Raw genomic sequence first — 20,242 nt, forward strand, 5'->3', positions numbered from 1 at the left:
CAGCTCAAATAAGATTTTTTGTTTAGTATTCTAAGAGTTTTGGGAGCTTCAACAAAATTTTAAAAAAGGTTGAACAAAAATGTATTTTTGTATCGAATTTTCGCAAACGTGTAGAGTGTTTTTGTGAGTTGCTTTTCTGAAACAGAAATTTGTAGTTTAAATTTGAAACTTTATTTGAAAAATTGATTCAAGTTAAGTTTTTGGTTCTGTTACATAATATTTTTCATTTTAAATTTTTGAAACGCGATATCAATAATATCTGATTTGAATAGTTGAAAAAAAATCTTTTAGGAAACTACTTAAACAATCTTTCGTTAAATAAAGTTTTTTCATTACTAAATTATTACATAACACAAATACGTATACCGTAAAAAAAGGTAGTTTTGCGACTTCAAATCGATTAAAAAAAAACTTGTGAATGATCGAAATGTCTACAGTTTGGTTTTGAAGGTTGCTTTGAAGGTGTTGTTGAATCCTTTTTTTTTATATGAACTAAAACATGTTTGCTATAGTACCCCAAATTTGTATGAGAAATTTAAAAACTGATATTTATAAGATGCCAGATCGTACCGGGAACAGGAAGGGGGCGCTCAACGAGTTTGAAGTTTGAATGGGATTTTATTTGTGAGAAACCTTAAAAACCAGTGTTTCTTCAGTAACTTCAGCCGATTTCTTTTGAATACAGTTTTTCTTAAAGCTCATATTATGAAAAATATTTCATCGCAAGATAGTTTTTCGATTAGAGTTAAGATAAAAAAGTTATTAATCTTCAAAATTGGCTAATATTTTTTAGGCTAACATTCATTACTGTTAATAAGACTTCAAAATTTTTGACCGCCCCGACCGAGACACTCAAGTTTAGAAGCATGCCATTTCTTCAAATAATGTCCGATTTTTTACGCTTATAAGTATTTTAATAAAACATCCATCGAGGATTTTATCATATTTTTATTATATTTGTATGGGAGCCCTCCTTCGCTTAATTTGGAGGGATTTTAAAGTATTATAGAAATTATTCCCAGTCTTCAAAACGGCTACACCCCAAATTTCACGTTGATTTCAGTTTCAGTTTCAGGAAATTGTTTGAATTGTGTCAGATTTTTATTAAGTTTGTATGAGAGCATTCCCCCCCCCCCCCCTAATTTAGAGGGGTTTGAAAGTATTATAGAAACCATTCTCGGTTTGGGAAACGGCTCCACCCTGAATTTCACGTTGATCGGTTTAGTAGTTTTCGGAAATTTATTAAACTTGTATGAAGGAACCCCTTCTCCCTTAATTTAGAGGGGTTTGGAAGTATTATAAAAGGTTTGCAAACGACTACACACCAAATTTCACGTTGATCGGTTCAGTAGTTTCCGGAAATTTTTCGAACTGTGTCAAATTTTTATTTATTTTATATGGGAGCCCTTTTTTTAATTTGGAGGGGTTTGACAGTATTATAGAAATTATTTCCGGTCTTCAAAACGTCTACAAACCAAATTTAACATGGGGTCATATTCTGATTAAATTTGTATGGGAACCCCCGCCCTCCATTAATTATGAGGGGCTTGAAAGTTTTATAGAAAATATTCCCGGTCTTCACAACGGCTACAAATAAAATTTTACGTTGATCGGTAAATTGTTCAAATTGTATATTTTTATTAAATTTATATGGGAGACCCCCTTCCTTCCTAATTTAGAGGGATTTAGAAGTATTATAAAAACCATTATCGGCTTGCGAACGACTATACACCAAATTTTACGTTGATCGGTTCAGTAATTTTCGGAAATTGTTCGAAGAGTATCATATTTTATTAATTTTGTATGGGGGCCTTCCCCTCTATTAGTTTGGAGGGGGTTTAAAGTATTATAGAAACTATTCTCGGTCTTCAAAACGTCTACAAACTAAATTAAACATTGGGTAATATTCTAATTAACTTTGTGTTTGAGACCCCTCCCCCCTCCATTTATTAGAAGGGACTTGAAAGTTTTGTAGAAACTATTTCCGGTCATCAAAACGGCTATACACAAAATTTTGTTCAAATTGTATATTTATATTAAATTTGTATGGGAGACCTCCCCCTCAATTTAGAGGGGTTTGGAAGTATTATAAAAACCATTATCGGTTTGCAAACGACTACACACCCAATTTCACGATGATTGGTTCAGTAGTTTCCGGAAATTGTATGGGAGGCCTTCATTTTTAATTTGGAGGGGTTTGAAATTTCAGTAGAAACCATTCTCGGTCTTGAAAACGGCTTCACATCAAAGTTCTCATTAATCGGTTCAATAGTTTCCAGGAATTGTTTGAATTGTGTCACATTTTTCTTATCTTTGTATGGGAGCTCTTCTTCCGTTATTTTGTTGGGGTTAGAAAGTACTATAGAACCTATTCCCGGTCCTCAAAATGGCTTCACACCAAAATTGACGTTGATAGGTTCATTAGTTTCCCAAAATTGTTCGAATTGTGTCATATTTATATGGATTTTGTATCGGAGCCTCTACTTCTTAAATTGGAGGGGTTTGAAAGTATTATAGATACCATTTTTGCTCTTGAAAACGGCTATTCTGTTTCATATTTTTATTAATGAAGTATGGGAGCCCCCCCTCCTTTAAGTCAGAGCGGTTTGAAAGTGTTTCAGAAACCATCTCCGATCCCAAAAACTCTTACATAAAAAGTTTCAAATTGATCGGTTCTGTCATTTCGAGTAGAGAACAGAAAAATTAGTGGGAAAAAAGAAAAACTGCGGTAAAAAAGTTTGTTCCTCTGATGATAAGTTTCAATAACAACATTTAAACATTTTTTCTATTTTCTTTTTAATTAGTTTCATTTGATTTGACTCCCACATTAGAATTTTCCATGAAGTTTCCGATCCGTGTTTGTATAGTAAAATTCGTAGAAGTTTTGAGCCGTCTGGGAATTGAAGCTCTCGACAAACTTATTCAAAACACTAGGCCATTTAATCAAAGACCTAAGGTTTTCCATCATTTTTCTTTTCCTTATTCTACATGATAAAACTGATACAAAACCAATCGAAAGTTATTCAAAAACTATCTGATCCCATACGAACTCTGATTCGCTTTCAATTTGATATATGTCATGAAAAGTTTGTACGAAAGTCAATTGCCAAGAATTTTCCAGGTGCACTTCCGAATTCATTGTTAAGTAATAATTGCAAAAATATTGGACTATCAATTTTTCAATCCTCTACTAAATTTGAATTCATTAATTAATTGACCGTGCCAAAAAACCCTCGTGTATAAATTTCGACTCGATCGTTGAATTACAACGCAATTATTGCCAAAAAGTTCAACCCCTTTTGGTGGCCTCTTGTACAACATTTGATATTTGAAATTTGTAACATTTGACATCTGAAATGGATTGCCCGTCCCTGAAAACTATCCTTTAAAAATTTCATCCCAATCCGATGTATGATAACGGCGATGTTGCAAAAATACGGCAAGGTTAATATGGACGACCCATTTTTCCGGCCCCATACACTGAATTTAATACCTGAAATCGATTGCCCATCCCTCAAAACTCTCGTGTACCAATTTTCATCTCAATCCGATGTATAATAACGAAATATCGCATTAACAGTGAATAGTTTATATGGACGACCCATTTGGCAGACCCCTGACTTAAATTTGGATAAGTGAAATCAATTGTTTCTCCCTAATAACTTCTATGTGCAAATTTTCATCCCAATTCGATGTATGAAAACGTCAATGTCACTGAGATATTGAAAAGTTAATATGGACGACCCCTTCTGCCGGCCCCTCACTCTGAATTTGATTCCTCAAATTGATTGCACGACACTCAAAACTATCGTGTACCAATATTCTTCTGAATACGATGTATAACAACGTCAATATCTCAAAAACAGCGAACAGTTGATATGGACGACCCTTTTGGCTGACTCCTTTAACAAAATTTGATTTGATAATAGTTCCCTTGAGAATGACCACCAAAAATGGTCGAAACGTCGGGCATTTCAAAAGCAAAGTTGTTTGATTGAATCGGTAGACCGAAAAATAGCCAAAATAACTACATAATGTAAAACACTTCAATAAAATTTCTATTCCGGAAACAAATTTAGATAGTTATGAACTTGAAAACACAAAGTTCTACAATCGATCTTTCAATTCTGATAAATTCGGAAAATGAATGAGTCAGAACAAACCGGCGATACAAAACTCGGTTCAATCTAAAGACCGAATCCCAGAGAGCGACATCTTCCTTAGAAACAATTCCATCATAGTCATGCGGGAGGGGGATTAGAAACAAGAATAATGACCACGATGATGATGATGACGATAATGTTACCAATGACCATTTCATTCGCCTCGGATGAATTGCCGATAGTAGATGTGGGTGTGGTGTGATGTGAATGTTTGTGTATGTGTGTGTGAGCTGGGATCAAATGAGGCAAAGGTGCGAGGGTTGTTGGTGCCAGAAGAATGGACCCATTGATGAGCTCTTTTCGACCCTGTATCCTCGTGGAACCGAGACCATGTGTATTTTATGATCACCCACAGTCACAGAGCCAGTAGTGGTGGTGGACAAACCAAACTGACCGAATCGTCAAAGGAGCTAAGTATATGGGGGCAAAAGGGGAGGCTTTTATGATGTTCTCCTTCCCCATTCGTGTTTACGTATACACAAAGCTCCGGGAAGCAATGAATCAATCGGTCATTGTGAGGACGAACGAATGAACGAAACGGCCAGGCGAATCGGAGGCGTGCGAGGGTGTTGCTTTTATGGTGCGACCCTTTTATTTTCCCGCAACCTGCCGGGGATCCCACACGATATTTATAGGAATAACACAATCGCCTGATGCTCCCCAAACAATATGAGATGATGGCCAAAGGTGAAGGTATTCTGGAAAAGGAAGCAAATTTCCCGTCATTTTTTTAATTAAGTTATTGTACGGTGGGCTATTTCGGATTTCCGGTGACCGTCCTTCGATTCCATTAGGATCGATTTTCCTCGAACATCAGGGAAAGTAGGCACCTTCCTAAATATCCTATGCTTTTCTAGGACCAAAATGGACGAACCGACGAAAAAAGCCCACCCGTAACTTGTAAGTTCAATTACCGTAATCTAAGTGTCATCGCTGCCGGGGAATATCAGATTGGAATTGACTTGTACAAGCGATGGGTCCCCGAAAGAGACAAAGAAGCAAAAAAAAACAAACAACCCCAATTGTAAAAGCACACAACAAAAATAAAACAAAACGGCATGGGTCAACGATCAAAGGGGCCAACAACAACAGAGAAAAAAATAAGCATTGTTATTTCAATTGCTTTCGAGCTTATCGAATCCAATTTCCAGGGCCCGGGCCCTCGGGGTAAGAAAAGTGATTTCGGTGAGGCCAACTGCACAGAACAGAACAGAACAGAACTTCCAAAGACATTGAAGGCGATGACGACGCCAAGGATGAGCAGCGTCAGTTCCGGTGAAATGATGTTTTGGTAAAAAAATGCGCGCCACTACTATCTTTATCGGAGAGCAATTGTTGCTGCTCTCGATTATCGGAATTGGTGTAATTTTCTTGCTCGCTGGAAAATTAAAACATTTGGTTACCGCTAACCGGTGGTTTTAGAAAATGATTGGATTTAGAAATCGGTTTCGTGTACTTTTCATAGAATAGATTATTGCAATAAACAAAAACGTTCAAATGTCTAAAAAAAATAAAGAGCTTTTCCTAGTCGAAATACTTTAGAATTTTCAAAATTTTACACTCCGTGGGAATTTTTTACAAATAAAAGAGGTTTTTTCAATTGCCATTAAGGCGAGAATTTTCGATTGCAGTCAAATTTCCCATTGGGGTACCGTAAAACGGGGTTACTTTGATCAACATGGAAATTTTTCCACATCATCAATAACTAAGTCTAAAGTAAAAATATCTCAAAACTTTTTTCTATGTTTGAAAATCTCGTAGTTGAGTTTCAAATTGGGAAAAACTTAATTTGTTTTTGATAGTTTCAATTGTAAGTAAAAATGTTATTTCAAAATTTTGAAATTCTTTTCCGAAGGCAAATAATCACCCTTCCTGAGGAAATCAAATCGTTTAGAAGCAGCAGATTGATTTTTGTGAGAATTCAACTTTTTGATATTTAAATAATAAGCACATTTTCCAGAGTAGGCCAGTCTAGGACAAAAGGCTAGAAACCGTATCAAATGGTAAAGTTAAAAAAAAAAATAAAGAAAACTGGTGGGAGGGCCTAGGGAATTGAATGTAGGCAAAGTTTCATTGGTTTTGTAGTTAAAATTTATAAGTAACTAGCTGATCCCATTCGAACTCCGTTTCGCTTTCAAATTGGAATATGTCACGAACAGTTTGTATGAAAGTCAATTGTCAAGCATTTTCAGATGCAGTAATCATTGCAATAATATTGGACGATCACTTTTTCTGTCGTCTGCTACTAAACTTGAAATCAGGAATCAATGGACCGGACCAAAAAAACCCCGTGTATAAATTTCGACTCGATTGTTGCATAACAACGCAATTATTGCCAAAAAGTTAAAACCCTTTCGGTGGCCTCTCATACAATTGTTGATATCTGAAATCGATTGACCTCCCTCAAAACTTACGTGTGCAAATTTTCAAAGCAATCCATTGCATAATAACGGCAATATTACTAAAAAAAATGAAAAAATAAATAATATCGACGACCCTTTTCGTCGACCTCTGGCCAAACATTTGACATCTGAAATCGATTGCCCGCGTCTGAAAACTACCGTGTGCAAATTTCCATCCCAATCCGATGTGAAATAAAGACTATATTGAAAAAATATCGAAAGATTTATATGGACGAACCCCTTTGTAAGCCCCTTATACTGAATTTGATACATGAAATCGATTGCTCGTCCCTCAAAACTCCTGTGAACCAATTTTCATTTAAATCCGATGTAAAATAACGACAATATCGCATTAACAGTGAATTGTTGATATGGACGACCCCTTTTTCCGACCCCTGACCCCAAATTCAATACCTGAAATCAATTTCTTATCTTTCAAAACCTCCATGTGCAAATTTTCATCACGATCCGACGAAAAATAACGTTAATAACGCGAAAACGATATGGGTCTTGTATGGACGACCCCCTTCAGAAGGGGTCAATCGGAATTCTGAAAACATTTTTCATCATTCCTGGTCTTAATGAGCATCCATGCCAAATTTCAGCTCTCTAGCTCTTAAGACGGCTGAGCCCATAGAGAACCGCGATGTTATTTTTTTTTACCGAGAAGAACTCCAAACAAAGATACACCGAAATTCAACGTTCTATATCTCCGAATTCACTGGATCAAAAGTTACAAATTTAGTATCTTTGAGCCACGGAAAGTGTTGTGTTCAATTTTGTATGGTTTCATGATTAATTTTTTATCAAATGAATTTGCTCCGAAATGCATTTGTAATTGATAAACTAGCATTTGAAAATATTATGAAGGTGTTTTGTATCCTTTATGATCAAGAAAACTCATTAAACCGTCAAAATGGAGACTGATCAATGTTACCCCAAAGCATCTATTTCTTAACAAAAACGAAATTGATTTTTAACTCCAATTTAAAGTAGTCTAATAAATTTCTGCAACAATATGTTTTACGTTTATAGAAGTTCAGTACTGGTTTCAAAAATATGAAACATGCCACATTCCCCTTTAAAGAAATAATAATCGAAATATATTGAAAAAAGTGATCTATCCTACCCCCGATTACGGTAACCAATTTTCCAATACGTACTTCAGAAGCGTAAGACTCAATTGGCAGTCTAACTTTATATTCTGTTTTTTTACTTTGTAACCATCATTCAAACATCTAAAACTCATTTTTTAAGCTGAAAAGTTCACAGAAGTTTTTACCGGTTTTTTTTTCAAATCCGGTATTTCGGTATTTGTAATTTATAAAACCGATAAAACCGGTAAAACCGGTATTTTTCAAAGTATATCGAGTTCATGCAAAAGATTTGTCTAATTGCACCAGTAATGGCATAAAATGCTCAGAATTTATAACGCAATATATTTGGCAACATTTTCAATTGAAAAAAGGGTATTGTGCCTTTAAATTATCCTTTTGTCATAATTCTATCATCACCCTCATGATAATCATAATATTAATCATCGTCATTTTATTATTATAATTTCGCCTTGAGGTTGCAGAAATTGAAGAAGTTTCAAATAATTTTCAACGAATTTTTGTCCTAAACTCTGTAGTACAGTATTTAGATTAAAGAACAGATTTTACAGATTAAGTAAAAGTTTTTATAGTCCTTCATGAGAATGATGTGAAATTTGATATACAAAATGATTTTTCGTTAAAAAAATGACTTAATTAATTACTAAACAAAACTCAAAATACTCTCAAAAAATTTTTGGTAGACTCACATTTTACCAAATTAATGTTGTCTAAAATATGGATGTTTTCCTAGCAACCTAAATCGAACAAAAAGAAATAAAAACCTATAAAAAACAGTCAAAACTTAGCAATAAGTTGTTTGGATCTGATCCATACGCTCTTTGTGGCTATAATACTGTGGCCAATTTATAAAAAAAACTGTGTTACTGCTTTTTCTGGAAAAAGAAAATTCTTCAACAGCGATCAAAATAAAAACAACAGAGTTCCATTAATTGCCATGAAAATATTGATAGATAAATTTTATACAAACATTCCGACCAAATGCTGACTCTGTTGAAACATTTTATGTTTTAAAACAAAGTAGGAAGTTTCTAATCAGTTTTCAACATTTTCGGTTTTAAATTTTAATTTTCTAAAAGCCCGGCATCGCTTAGATCGATTTTGATAAACATGGCATCTTTAAAGATAAAACGTTTTCGCATCTTTTCATCAAATTCCAGTTTTTCAATGAAAATACAGTGATCATTGAGAAGCAACCTTAAATTTCTTGAAGCTGTATCTTTTTTTTCAGTCATGATACACTTGTACAGTCTTTAAAATGTTGTGGAGCGTCAGTTCGATAACTGAACTGAAATGTGTAAAGTTTCATGAAAAAATATCATCTGAGAGAGCTTGTCAAAGCTCTTTTGATCACCACTCTAGCTTTAATTCAAAAAGTTTCATCGAGAACTGCTAAATCATATCTCACATAAAACTTGTATCTGTGTCAATATAATTACAGTTCCAAAGAATTATGAATGATTTACCGAAAATACCGGCTTTTTACTGTCTAAAAAGCCGGTATTTCCGGTATTGGAAAATGGACGGTTTTACCGGTTTTACCGGTTTCGTTAAAACCGTTTAGACCACCCTAAGAAAAAGTCTTTCATAAGGTTTCAGTGGAAATCTATTCAGAAATTTTTAAGAACAAAATAAAATTTAATAGGTATACCATTCTACGGGGAGATCAGCCATCTTGAAAAGATGTCATTCACATATGTTTACAAGCTTAATATTCTGGATTTTCACTAGATAACACATGTAATGATTAAAAAATACATTGTTATCATTTGATGATAAAAAAGGGTGAATAAATTCAAGCTTCCTAAAAAATGGTGGGTGTAAAATAAGGGTGCCAGAATTTTTTCCATACGTATTGGGACCATAATTTCTCCATGCCAATTTTATCGAAAAACCTAACAAAATCCAGCATTGGATTTCAAAATGTTCAACCCGAGTTTCGGACAATATTTAGGCAACTTGGTCAAAACCGCGAAATTATTCAGTAAAAATCAAGAAGAATACACTTGAATTTTTTTTTCATCAAACCACATCAGCAGATTTCGAATTGTATATCAAGCTTCCAAACACAAGTGATGATTATTTGGATAAAACTTACCATTAAAAATTTCTTTTGACGTAGAATTACGTCTTACGGCAACACTATAGGGGGGTAAATTGAAATCCGCGAACGGATCTCGCGTCACGAAAAACGCCTCTTTCAGAGACATCTTTCTTAAAAGACATACCAAGCCTGCTTAACGTTGATTGGCTATTCGAAAATGGAAAAAAAACTAGGACGCCCCGCCCCTTGATGATTTTTGTTTTTTCCAGCCAACGAAAGTTATAAAAGAAGGAGTCGACTAACTGTTTGGTTCATTCGTTAAGAGAAACTCAAACTGGACACATGTGCAGCAGCAGAGATGGACAACAGCGCGCCGGAAAAATTTAAGACAGCTGAGATGATATCACACACACACACACACACACACACACACACACACACACACACACACACACACACACACACACACACACACACACACACACACACACACACACACACACACACACACACACACACACACACACACACACACACACACACACACACACACACACACACACACACACACACACACACACACACACACACACACACACACACACACACACACACACACACACACACACACACACACACACACACACACACACACACACACACACACACACACACACACACACATACACACACACACACACACACAGACAACATACGCGCATACCTCCCATCACATCCCATCACAACCTCCCATGGAACATCACCCACCAGCCACCGCCCTCTTCCCACATCACCCATCATACTCTCCATCCCCATACTTCGCTCACAATCCACCCATCGCACACCACCCACCCATCGCAAACCATCAACCCATCGCACACTACCACCCACCCAACCTCAACCACCCATCGCACATTACCACCCACCCAACCTCACCACCCATCGCACACGTCCACACACCCATCGCACCCCTCCACAGACCCATCTCACACCACCCAGCCGTCACATGCCACCCACCCATCGCACACCACCCCACACCCATCCATACCGCCCACTCAACGCACACGACTAACAAAAATTTAAAAAGCTCAAGAACAACTCTTTGAAAGTTTATGGCCCTGAAAAGGGCCGTTTATAATTTTTGGATGAAATGAAAACATGGTTAATCTAACGCTTTCTCCGGAATCCTAGGTAGGAAATCAACATTTTATGTTAGTGATTGCAATGTGATCTGAAGGGAAATGAAAACATAATACTGATTCCAACGAGACGCATGAGGCAAAACAGTTCGAGAGCTTTTGCACTGAGTCAAGCGTTTAGATCAAAGCAGTCATTGAAAGCTATTCTCGCAAGCGTTTGATACAAAACTCGTGTGTTGATAACATTATTTGCATAACTACCGGGCGCAATCATTTCGACGACATCGGCTTTGTTTCTGCTTATACTTATATTTAATTAGCCTTTTGTTATGCAGTTAAACAAGCTGCATACTATCTGCATACTATGGGTCGTTTTAGACCATTAATATGTATTAAAACGACAATTTAGGGAAGACAGACTTTTTTGAAGATCATTTCCTTCAAAAAATTCGACATACTTTATTCTAGGATGCTAATTTAAGACGAAAAACACATTGACACAAGACAGGCTGTCGTAATTCTACGTGAACTTATCGGTCGTTTCTTATATACAACCTCTGTAACTTTTTGGACGTGAAAATGGAAAATCATAGAATGATTATGATTTTTAGTTTTATGTTTAACTTTCAAAATGAAGTGAATAAATCCGGGCTTTTTTCAACGAAATCCGGGCAACCAGCCGGACTGGACTTACCTTAAATTTTTAATCAAATGTGCCAACAATCTAATAAATAACCTAATCGACCATTTTTTATTCAAGGGAAATTATTTCAGATTTCTATTAGCAAACCTTTTAACTTTTAGTTATTCAATAATATGAAAACGATAAACTTTGCTAATAATCCCAATAAAAACATTAAGAAGACTAAAAAAACTTACAAAGCTTATATGGCCGATCATGGTCAAATTTGTTATGATGATGAACAAAAAGCTTTAAAAATTTCAAAAAGTCAAACGACTCATTTTGATTTATATTTTCTGTAAACCCGAGCAAGGCCGGGTAAAATCAGTTTGGTTCTATGCTGATTTTAGTAAATCCCGTCTAAAGTCGGGGTTTGCTTTAATAAGGTTGATAAAGCTAATTTTTTTTCATAAAGTAAAAAAAATCAAAAAAGACATGTATAACGATGAAAGGCAACAGCGATTTTCTTCATTATTTACCCATTTAAGTATATTTGAATAGAAAAATTAAACTTTGAAATAGGAGATATTTTGTTTTGTGATAAATGAATTTCAATATTTTTGTATACACTTTAATTGCAGCTCCCGAAGCATTTCAAAACCCGATATTTTTTCTAAGTAGAAGACGATAAAACTTCTTAGACAATTTTTATTAAAATGCTGTGTTGAAATATAAGAAAAACACAAGTAGTAAAAATGTCCACAAGACATTTTTCACCATTATTCGATTTCTCCTGCACAAAGCGCTCTAGCTTGATCTATTCACCTATCAATACTTTCATTTTTGTATTACAATTCTATTTTGAATTTCATTGTTCACCAAAACGTCAAAAATTAAATAAGAGAACTTAGAAGAAGAATCATCCAAAAAACCCATTCGGAGGAATAAAAAAAATTGGCATAGATCGAACGAGTATGGCTTTAAAAACGGATGAAAGATACTTCGGGGAACATAAGAAGGCGGCCTCCGGATAACAAAAAAAAAAAACAACTTTCCTAGTTAAGATGTTTATCTTGAAAGAATTTAAAATGGATAAAAAGAGCTTTTTTGGCACTTTCTGGTAATTGCTCTGGTGTATCTGAAATATATTTTGAGCCAATCAAATCAAAGAACCAAAAAAATATTATCATTTACTCCAATTTTAATCAAAGTTGCTTACCACGTTTTTTGTAGTTTACAATATTAACAAATATGAAAATCATGAAGCCAAGATCAAAATCAAAATATTGTTCCAAAACTTTGGTTTCAGATTTTACACTAGAAAGACGCGCAAATTGAAAATACCTACCTATTTGGACCGTGATCAAACAAAATGACTGGTAAAGGGTAAATTTTTTATTTCATAATATTTTTAATTTTCTCTTATGATATTATTTATTTTACGTGTTAGATAATATTTTTGTTATAAAATGAAAATATTTTTTTACCATGGGTGCACGGAATCACCTCATTTTGGCATAGTTGACGAATGCGTGTATGTCATAAATTAAATTTTTAAAATAATTATCAAAAAATTGAAATACATTACCAATCTTATTGAAATTTTTTGTTAAATGATCATGGGTGCACGGCTTCACTTCAATTTTGTTGTAGTAGATATTTTCTAGCACCCACCGCTCTGAAGTTTTCCAACTTCTTAAAGATATTCCAAGTAAGTCGATTTTCTTGTATAACTCTTTAATCACGCTAAATAAAATTATATTTTTAGCTTTAAGCTGTTGTCAACAAAAGGACTGCTCTAAGGATTTTTATTTCCCCCAGCATAATGTATATAAAAGACACGTACGACATTATTTATTCAATTTCTCCAACATGATATCTTTATTAATAAACGATATGCCAAACACAAATATCTCCATCCATACAAAATCAAAATCCCAACAAAAACTAAGTGAGTTTAATAAGCTTTATTCGGCACAATCGACCATCTGACAGGAAGCTGGCAGCTTAACTTTGACCAAAAACAAAAAACAGCAAAAAAACCTTCTTCCAAAATCCTGTCAAACCAGAAAAGTCGTAAAGCCGTTGCCGGAGTAAAAACGCCAAACTAACCAACCAACCGGAGACCCAGGATTTATGAATTATTCATACTTTTTCACAGTTTGTTTTTCTTCCCACTTTTTGTGACAGCTTCTTTTGTTGGTTCTCGGCAGTAGTGGAAGAAAATAAACAAACTGAAACTATTCTTTCGTTTGCCGAAAACCGGCGTCTTTTACTAGCTGCTACTTAGAGGCAGCGAGAAGTAGCAACAACAACAACAACCAGAATGCCGCCAACAAAACGAAAACGGGACCTTCTTCCGTTTCAATCAAGTTTATTATCACCACTTGTCGGGAGGTTCTTCTGTTTTTTTCTGTTTCTGTTTGAGGAAAAGAAACTTGAACAAAGTTTATTTGCACGGCTGAGTATTTTACAAACAAGTAGCAGATGGTGGATTTTTCTAGGGATTGAAAATTTCGGAGAAATTAAAATGCTTTGCTGTAGTCACAATTGGGTTTCACACAAAACTCACTGAAAAATTTATTTAATCAGGATTTGAAATTATTTTTATTCAGAATAACATACAAATTTTTGTTTATTTCTTCAAAAATATAGGCAGCTTATTTGTGTGGTTTTTTTCTTCAGTGTCCATGAGGTGTTTTCCAAACATAACCTCAAAAACTGAGTCTCCAATACTGAAGTTTTTCTTCAACCAACTGGCGCAAAGGTGTCAATAGCACAAGCGATAGAGGCGAAAATAAGGTCAAAAACCAGCTAACAACTAAGTTGAGTGGTCGAGGCAGAAGATGGTTCGTTTACGACCATCTTTTTCTAAGTAAACACACACACACACACACACAGAGACCCGGGATGATCCGGCGAAGGAAAAACAACTCCCCGAAACAGAGCAGCATAACAAAGCTCATTTGTAGTCCAGTCTGACGGATGTTCGGTAAATAAAACTTTGCTGCAAAGTGTGTCACCCCACTTAAGTGACCAACAAACCGTAGAAGATTGTCTGCCCGGCACCGGATCCGGAGACGCACTCTCTTGACCACCCCAACTTTGAAGATGGTGATGATGGGGTGGGGGGAAAACCAACTTGTGTGAAAATGGATGGGAAAATATGGAACAGCTTTTTGGCCCTCTGTTTTCGAGGATGCTCATCAAATTTAGATCTTCCAAAAGATGATAATATGATATCATTCTTTATTTTTAAGATCGTTCCGTGTGAAGTGATCAAAAAATTACAAAATTTTTCGCAACTAACGTGACACCTTTGAAAAGCCATCGAATAATAAAAATTAAAATATGGAAAATTGGTAGACATTTGACGTAGAAGTTGATTTTTACTGTTCGACGCCATTATGAAATCGAATATGGCGGCTTTCACTTAACTTAAATTTTCTAAATAAGTGAAATTCGCATGAACCTCCCACAATATGGTTATTGAGTGAAAGGCCAAAGTTTAGTAGATAAAATATGACTGCTTGACATATATTTAACCAAAAATGGAAAAAATCTGAAAAAAGCACTTAAGAAAATGTACACAAAAATACAAATATGACCAATATAAAAAAATACCGTAAACTGGGGGGAATTTGATCACTTTTTTCATTCATTTTTGAATATTTCGCAAGGGGCTGCTTTTTCGTAATACCTAAAAGCTTTAAAACACTTACTGAGGTGAGGAGTATTAAATATGATCATTGATTACAGAAAATTCAAACTACATTGGTGGTTATAACTAAATGTTTGTTACAAAACCAGATTTCGAGTTTCGGGGTAACTTTGATTACTATACTTTTTACGTATCTCAACATCTTCAAATTTATTGTTTTTATGCCATAAAGCACAGAAGACTCGAAACATTGATCACAGTTATTTTTTGTTTGGACTCAATTGAATTTTTCAACGTTTTCTTTCAAAAACAAATATTCTCGAAAGATGGACAATGTTGCTGCATACATTTAGGGGCAACAATTATAAACATTTCTCAATATTTTTTGGCCCCAAATAAAATTTTACCTTCATGCAATTCCCTAAGTCCTAGTACTGTTCCCATGTTCTTTTTTCTTCTTGGTTTCTAGCCATTTTTTCTATACGGGCTTTTACATGGAAAATGACCGTTTTTTTTTCAATATCCAAAAATTATCATCAAATGACCATAAAAACGACACTTAAACTTAACCTAAACCAAGGAAAAAGTTAATCTATCACATTAAACAACCCATTTGTTCCTTAATGCTTTAATTTGATCAGGAGAGATGTTTTTTTGTGAACCTTAAAAAACCAGATATTTTAAGATTTAAAATTATATTTTAAATAATATAAAAAATCTCTTTATACAAACCAAATATGGCTTGTTTGTAACTCAATTTACAGGCTTTCAAACATAGTAAACAGTTTTCAGATATTTTAACTTTATACTTAGTTAATGATGATTATCTGCAAAAATTTCATGTTGATCAAAGTTACCCCGCTGAGCAAAGATCCCCCAGTTTACGGTATGTCCAATGTTATAAAAGTAAGAAAAAAAAATGACTAATAAACAACAAAGAAGTAGCAAAAATATGAAAAAAAAAACTATGACTAAAATTTAACAATCGATTGCCAAAAATCTGAAAGAAATAGGACAAACTAAAAAGTGACAAATGACAGAACTTTGAATGAAATATGACAAATGTGGTAAAAAATTATGCCAAAAATATTACAAAATTTTTACCAAAATATGAAAAAAAAAAAATGGAATTGAATAAAATTTCACAAAAATGACGAAACTATGAAAAAATCACAAAAACCTGACAGCACTAAAATTAGGACAAATATTTGACATAGAAAATTACAAATATGACCTAATAATAGAAACATTTAGAAAAAAAAAACAGAAAAAATCTGACAAACAAATAATGAAACGATGAAAGAAAATATGACCAAGGAGGTTAAATGACATTAAAATGAAAAAAATATGTAAAATGTGCTAAAACATGACAAAGATCTTTCAAAAATACGACAAAAATTACTACAAATATTACAAAATTATCAGAAAAAATATTTAACAAATGACAAAAAATTTACAATAAAATGACAAAAAAAATGACAAAAGTGTTAAAATATGAAAAAAAAAAATCTCTAAAACCTATGATCAAAATATGACAAAAATCTGGCTATAGAAGGGGTTAAATATTATAGAATTTTGACAAAAATATCTCAGAATATGACAAAATGATACAGATACGACAAAAAATTGACAAAAATTTAAAAAATTACGACAAAAATCCGAAAAAAATCTGAAAAATATGTTACAAAAATATGACAAAAATCATAGAAATAAGAATAAATAAGGACAAAACTATGAGGTTATGATATATGTAGCCCAGTTGGCAAGTCAGTTTCCTGCTGAGTCCATGTCCGTGAGTTCGAATCAAAGAGTTAACATCAAACACAAGTTGTACCGGATAAGTTTTCCAGTAATTTTCCGCCAACTGCATCGTTGCTAAAAGTAGTAAATAGCATGAAGATGTTTAAACGACTATAATCAAAACAAAACAAAAGACGAAACTATGAAAAAAATTGACAATCAAATTAAAAAAATCTGACTGGTCTGTGACAAAAATACAACAAATGAAAGAATGTCGAAGTTATGACAAAAATTGACAAAAAAAATTACAAAAATCTAACACAACTATAACAAAGCTTTGTCAATTTTATGTCATAATTTTGATTTTTTTTTTTATAGTTTTGTCACATTTTTATCATATTTTTTATCATATTTTTGTTATAAGTTTGTCATATTTTTATCACGTTTGAAATATTTTGTTCGTAGTATTGTCAGATTTCTGTCGTTTTATTGCCAAATTTTGTCATATTTGTCATTTTTAGTTATTTATAAGAGTTGTCATATTTTTATCACTTTTGTCATTTTTTCCATAATGTTGTCCATTTTTTTTTCGAGTTTCGTCATTGTTGAAATTTTTTTGTCATTATTTTCTTTTTTTTTCAGTTTCGTCAGATTATTTTTTTTTTTATTTTATTCTAAAATTTTTGCCATTTGTTATATTTTTATTATGATTTTTTTTTAATATATTTTAGTCATGACTTAGTCATTTTATTGTCAAATTCATCAAATTCTTGCTATATTTCTCTCTTATTTTTGTTATAATTATGAAATATTTTTATCAAATTTGTCATTTTTTTCTCATGTATTTTTCATAATATTGTCATACTTTTGCAATATTTTACAATTTTGTTATATTTTTCTCATAGTTATCTTTGATTTTTTCCTCTCTTTTTTGGCCAGACCTATCGATCCTATCGATGATTTTTTTCATGTGATTTTTAGTCATTGACAATGTTCTAAAGCTTAGCGTAAGCCGCAATATAGAATTTCAAGATGGCGTACCATAGCATCAGACTGCAAAATTTGTCTTTTACCACAATAGTTCCTTCACCCTTTACCTAGGTTGCCAGATTGCCCGGATATTTAAAATAAAATTTGGGAAACGTCCAGCTCGGTTGCACGGATTTCATTAGAATAGCCCGGATTTTGCCCGGTTTTATTGGCACTATTATTTAAAAAAAAAAGTCTTAAAAAAAATGTATTAAAACTTTTGTAAGTTTTTGGAGCCAGTTGAGAGGTTTTTTGAAAGGCTGAAATACGATTTTAAATCTGCTGATAAACTTTGAACAAATTTTTTAATTTTTTTTGACTTGATTTTGCCAGGTGTTAAGATAAAATTGCCCGGCTTTGATTATTGAAATTTTGGTGTTTTTTTTAAACTTTGGCAGATTTTTTTTTATTTTTTTTATGTCAAATTTGGGCCATCTGTTATATTTTTATTAAAAGTTGGTTATAGTCATGACGTGTTAATTTTATGGTCATATTTTTCCAGTTTTTGCTATATTTTTCTCTTTGTTTTGTTATAATTTTATCATATTTTTATCATATTTGTCATACTTAACTCATTTTCTAATTCTCATTTTCATTTTCATTCTCAAATTAAACTTAAAAATAAAATATATAGGGTTTCTTGAAAGCCTGAAATGCGATTTAAAATCTGCTGATAAATTTTGATCAATTTTTTAAAGTTTCTTTTCTTGATTTTTTATGAGTAATTCCTAGGTTTTGACCAAATTTGACAATTGTGAAATCAAATATCCGGATTTGTCCGGCCTGTATACGTGCTGAAAAAATCTGGCATCCTTTTTCTATACCCTAAGGATGCCAGGCTGCCCGGTTTTATCTTGGTTTGCCCGGATTATTATAACAAATTTTGAGAACAGTCCGGCCCCGCCTGGTTACCCGGATTTCTCCCAGATTTATTCACTTTTTTGCAAAGCCAACGAAAAAAAAAATCAAATTGTGTTGTATTTTTTTTTTTATTTATGCCTCCAAAACGAATTTTTTTCGATCATGTTTTGTAAAAATAATCATGGTAGTTTTTTTGGAAGACTGAAATACGTCGAATTGTTTCGATAAAATGATTTTTTTTCTTGATTTTTGTAGAGTAATTTTTTGACAAAATTTACCCCGATATTGCCCGGATCTCGGTCGACAATTTTGAAAACAAATGCCCGGATTTTGTCAGGTTTTGAGATAAAATATTCCGGATTTGTCCGGCCTGGATATGTACTGAAAATAATTCTGGCATCCTTACTTTATACTCATATGGTGAGTTTTTTATGCAATTTTCGTTCATCTAAAGTATTTTGAAGCTAGGCAAATGCCTCCATCTTTGATTTTAAAATGGTGTCGAAAATCTATTTACTGACGTCCTTACAAGGCCATGGCACCGTGTATTCATTTCCTTAAGATTCCTCTTTATATTCCCAGCTGTCTTTTTTCCACGGTCCTGGAATTCGCAAGGTCTTTTTATGTGGTTTTTAGGAATTAACGTGGATTGATTTCTTCACGGTACATATCCCTTGCTCACATTCTTCAACCTGCAATTTTTTACGACGATTTTTCACGATTAATGCCAGCGAAATGAATTATTTCCAATTATCGGCTGCTCAGGACAAAAGTAGGCTCTAAGTCCACAAGAAGGTTCACTCATCCTTAGTATTTTTCATCATTGGATCAAAACGTGACAGCCAAGAACTTTCTTAAATAGAATGCAGGTTTTTTAGGGAAAAATCAAAATTTTTAACAGTTATTTTTAGGTTATTTCTGTAAAAGTTGTATGTTGCAGTCTTCTGTATGTAATTGATAACAAAATTCTTTGATAAAAAAAATATATCTGTTTTTTTAAATAAGTTCTTCTGAGCAACAGATAGAAGAGGTTCTGTTTTCGATTCGTTCAGTTTGATTTTGACCATTGAATTGTTAATTATGTTTTTACATTTTTTTATCTTATTTTAGACACTTTACCACGTTTGTGAATGTATCTAAATGCTGTTGTTAATTTAAAGCAGAAGTGAATTAAGTAAGAAAATTTAAAACTTTAACAGGTTTTTTTTTCTAAAACGGAGTCAGACTTTAAAGCACTCAAATGATTTTATTTCTCCAGTGTGTTCAATTTTGGGAGTATTTATCAGCATACCGTAAGATCTAGAAGATCCGAAAAACTTAGAACGAAAAACTAACCTCAATGTGTTGTTTATCCGAGTGTTCATTTATAACCTTTTTCCATGATCCATTTAATTCTATTAATCCTGAACAAACCCGTCCAAACACTTACACATTTGAAAACCTATAAACACACGATAGACCTCTAG

At 33.4% G+C, this 20,242-nt stretch overlaps 1 protein-coding gene across 1 annotated transcript in view; it reads left to right on the forward strand.

Moving 5' to 3' along the window:
- The window catches only part of LOC129742247 (tyrosine-protein phosphatase Lar), a 740,954-nt gene that overhangs the window by 461,719 nt on the left and 258,993 nt on the right, over positions 1-20,242 (forward strand). The gene's annotated exons all lie outside the window — the stretch shown is intronic.

The sequence above is a fragment of the Uranotaenia lowii genome, chromosome 2 (genome assembly GCF_029784155.1).
Source record: "Uranotaenia lowii strain MFRU-FL chromosome 2, ASM2978415v1, whole genome shotgun sequence".
NCBI lineage: Eukaryota > Metazoa > Arthropoda > Insecta > Diptera > Culicidae > Uranotaenia > Uranotaenia lowii.